We start from the raw sequence: 4,194 nt of genomic DNA, 5'->3' as shown, positions 1-4,194 counted from the left end.
GGTGAGGGGAGGAGACCAGTTCCCTCGTGTGCTGGCTGGGGAGAGGGAGATGGGGAGACCTCAGGGATGTGGAGTGAGGGGAGGAGAGGCTGTGGCTCAGAGGAGGAGTTGGCACAGCAGCCCAAGCATCTTCCCAGGAGCTGAGCCCACTCTGTGCATCACAGCCTGAAATAAAGCCCTTCCCTGATATAGGTGACATCCCAGCCCCACTCACTTGTTCCAGTTATGTCTTGTTTCTCTGCTGGATGTTTGCTGTGCTGTCCCAGCACACCAGGCTTGTGCCAGGCATGTTAATGGTTCACCTGGTGCCCTGTGTGGTGGCTCACTCAGGGGCTTGAAGTGGCCCTACAGCACCTCCTGGTGCTCTTGAAGTGGCCAGAGACAATGGGTTTGATCCTGAGAGGTGAGTGGAGGTGATCCTTAGGAAAGTCTGTGCAGAGAAGCTGGTGATTACCTCTGGGTGGAAACTGCTGTGCTACCAGGCATCATCTGACACGGCAGGGGATGCTGTGGGAACCTGACAGCTTGGTTATATTTTCACGTGGGAATTGTGCCTCTGCAAACTGTGGCTCCTGTGCTGGTCTCCTAACACGTTTGCCAAGCCTGTGTGTACCTGGCAGCAGATCAGCTGCTTCACCTCTCCCCTTTGCCCTGGAAGACAGGCTGTGCAGAGCTGCCCGGTGCCAACCCGTGACTGAGGCACACAACTCCATCAGCCATGCAGCACAGGTTTAGGAAGCTCCTTGGCTGGAGCAGACAGCCATTTTGGAGCTGTGGTCAACCAAAAATGCTCTGCTTGAAGCTCCTCTGTTTGCTTAAGTGAGGTAAACAAGCCCTGGCAGTGTTGGCAGGGAAAGGCTCAAATGTCAGTGCTGTCTGAGCTGCTGGCAGGTCAGATCATCCCCACCCTGTGCCAGTGGGGAGGTCACAGGGATTTTTGTGTTTGTGGGTGGTCAGGCAGACACTTCTCTGCTGTCCTGCCCCTAACAGCTGTGTCCCTCTGCACTCTGGTCAGCCTTAATGTCTCTCTTGGTGTAACCTGCTGAGAAAGCTGTGAAGTGACTCAGAACAGGAAAGTTTGGATGTGCTGAATGAATCCAGGCAGAATCATTTCTTAAAAAGAAAGACATTTCAAGCCATGTTTCCCTTTGCAATGTCCCTGTGAACTCATGTGTGGCCCTTCTGGAAGTTTCCCAGAGCCAGGGATTGGAACCCAACATAAATTTTTTCCTGGAGAAGGAACAGCCCTGCTGGCTGGGAAGGAGCAGGCAGGGCTGGGGATCCTGTGGCTTAGTCCTGTGTTCTCCTGCCTTTTTTTTTAATGGCCATTAGGAAATAAAGCTTTGTAATTCCTGTGTCCCACAGCAGCTCAGTGTGTGGCTGTGCAGCTTGGGCTGCCAACAGCTCCCACTGCCTTTAGCCTTGGGATTAAGTGAGGCATCAGAATGCCATAGGGTGGAGAAGGGGGATGGGAAGTGTGTGCTTTCCTTGCCTGCACAGGCTGGAGAGCTGATCCTGGTCACTGCCTTCCAAAGGCTCAAAGCCTTGGGTGAAAGCAGGGAAACCTGTGGAGTCCCAAGGCTGTGGATGCAGCTGTGGCTGGTGATGTTTGGAGGGCTCCATGTCCTCTGCTCTGGATAGCAAGACTAATCAGCCAGCTGTAATTGGTCTCCCCACTGTGCAAACAAGCAGCCCTGGCCCTTGGCCATGCTGCCCCATTAATATGTCCCTGTGAATTCACCTCTCAGGAGGAGAATTTGCCTCTGCTCCCTTTGGGATGGGAGAGACCTTCAGGCCAGGTGACATGTGAGCACAGCAGCTGCTGGTTGTGTACAGTAGAGGACTATTGGCACAGTCCCCTCTCCCAGCAGAACCCTGATGGTTGTTTTCCTGCTCCCTGGAGGTTCTTTGGATGGGATGGGCAGTATGAGGAAGGGAGTCCACTCATTTTCCCTGCTTGACCCCACTCTGGTGTCAGCATGCAATCTCCAGTTGCTGCAAGCTCTACCAGCCCTGGGGTTGTACCTTTCCTGTTAGGATTGCCCATTCCTTGGCATTTTGGAGGGAGGGTGCTGGGAGAAGCAGCCACACCAAGGCAGTGACAGCTGCAACCTGCAGCAGCTCCTCCCGTGAGCCATCAGGAATCACCATCCTGCTGTGAAACCACAGCTTTTACTCATGGCTTGGGAGCCTCCACTTGGCACCCAGGGACTGAACTGCAGCAGCTGAGAGGCAGCTGTTCCCCTGGGAATATCTGTCTGCAGGTGCACAGCTCCCAAAAGGCTCAGTGAGCCTGGAGGGAGCTGCAAAACAGCACCTGGGGGGTGATGTTTCTTCCAGCACCTCTGGCAGGATCCAGTCTCACCCCTCCAGTGCTGCATGGGAGAGACTGGTGGCTCTGGGTGGATTTGTGTTCAGAGGAGTTGTGGCTTAGTAGAAAATGAAGCTGAAATAAAAGCCCAGATTGCTTATAGTCCCTGTGTTCCCTCTCTCCCCAGAGGGCAGGGAGGGGGTGAAGTGCCTCTGCCTGTAATTCTCTCTCATAGCACTGCTGGGAGCTAAGCAGAGCCCCCTGAGTGCCCAGTGCCCTGTGTCCCCCAGTACATGGGGCAGACTGGCTGATCCTGGAGGGTCTTGTGTGCTGTGTTTGCTTCCCTGAAAGCAGCTTATTCCTGTCCTTCTCAGAGAAGCTGTTACAGAGGGAGAAAGAGGATTTTAACAGCTTCATGTCCTGAGTTTAAATTCTGGTTTCCTCTTCTCTTTCTCTTTTTTTGCCTTCCCCACACAGCCTGGCTCTGGCTCTCCCCGTGGAGCCACATCATGGGCACACATTTCCACAGGGAGCTTTGTTCCCTGCTGGAGCCACAGAGGCCTTGGAGGTGTAGGAAGTGCCCCATGTTGTATAACATCTTAGATTAAGCAAGTTGGCAGGAGCCCATGGGTCCTGCTCTTTGCAGTGAGGAAGCTGCTGAGCTCTGCAGAAATCTCCTTGTTTTCCTTCCCCAAAGATGGCTTTTATTCTTTTCTCCAGGAACAGCCTTGGGAGCTGCTGTAGCAGGCTGCAGTTGCAGCAGCTGCTGGCACCAGTTTGCAGTGCAGAAACCTCCCTTAAAGCTTAATTTACAAAGCCAGGGTTGGGGCAAGAGGAGGGAGAGCTTGGACTGGTGCTAGCTCCTGCCTGATCCTGCCCCTGTGATCTCTGGAGGCAGAAAATCTGGAGCCAGGAAACTTTTGCATGGCACTTCCAGCCCGTGGTGGACTAATGACTATGTTCCTCTCATTAAGAGATCCTGGTGACACCCAGCTCGTCCTGCTGGGAAGTGGCAGTGTGGTGCTTGCTGATTGAGTTCTGGATGCTGCCAAGGGAAGTTGTAGCAATGGATTCATCCCTACAACTATCTGCAAAATGATCACAGTTTCTGCCTAAAAATAGACTGGGGAGAGCTGAGTTTCTGCCTGTTCCTAGATGTGCCTTAAAGGAGGCACAGCCTGATGTGCTGCTGTGTTGGATGAATTCTTTCAGGCTGGAAACTTTCTCACAGGAAGGGATTAGTCATGCAGGTAGGGTGACTTGTGTTTGCTGTAAGGTGTTGGCTGATAGTCTGCTTTGTCCTAGAAAGAAATCCTTGTCCCTGCTGAGCCTGCCAAGGAGAGCCCTGGGAGAGGTGGAACCTCTCAGGGGTTACCTTTGCAGGTAGAAAGCTGCAGAGATGTGTTGGTAGCACATCCAGCACAGCACCAGCTGCTCAGTGTCCTGGCAGGAGTGTGGCAGGCAGACAGTGTGGGAAGCAGGAGATATTTTGGACACAGACCCTTGCAAAACACCCATGAAACTCCAGAATGGGGCAGGGAGGTTTGGGTATTTTTCATGCAGTTGTGAGTGGGTTTGTGTTTTCATGGCAGTCAGCTGCTCTCCAGTGAAGTTGCTAACCCTGCAATTACTCTTTGTTTTCTCCTAAATAGCTATGGCTGCATCTCTCCCTCATGCCCAGGGGAGCTGAGTTGGCTGGAGAGCCAGAGGGGTTAGTAAAAAGCTGAGTAACACAGGTGCCAGGTGAGGTGCCAGGGGGCAGAGGCTGTGGTGGGCTGGGTTGGGATCTAGCAGGATCAGAGAGCAGCAGTGCCTTGCCCCAAAATGCAAAATACATGTAGAAATGTCTGACCAAACCTCAGCCCTCAGCTCTGCCAAAAACT

The 4,194-nt window shown here is 53.1% G+C and overlaps 1 protein-coding gene across 1 annotated transcript in view; it reads left to right on the top strand.

Annotated features, from left to right (window-relative positions):
• The window catches only part of SLC41A1 (solute carrier family 41 (magnesium transporter), member 1), an 11,667-nt gene that overhangs the window by 725 nt on the left and 6,748 nt on the right, over positions 1-4,194 (top strand). The window lies entirely within an intron of this gene.

This window comes from Acanthisitta chloris, unplaced genomic scaffold, assembly GCF_000695815.1.
Source record: "Acanthisitta chloris isolate BGI_N310 unplaced genomic scaffold, ASM69581v1 scaffold34834, whole genome shotgun sequence".
NCBI classification, from domain to species: Eukaryota; Metazoa; Chordata; class Aves; order Passeriformes; family Acanthisittidae; genus Acanthisitta; species Acanthisitta chloris.
This window is presented reverse-complemented; position numbering and strand designations above follow the sequence as displayed.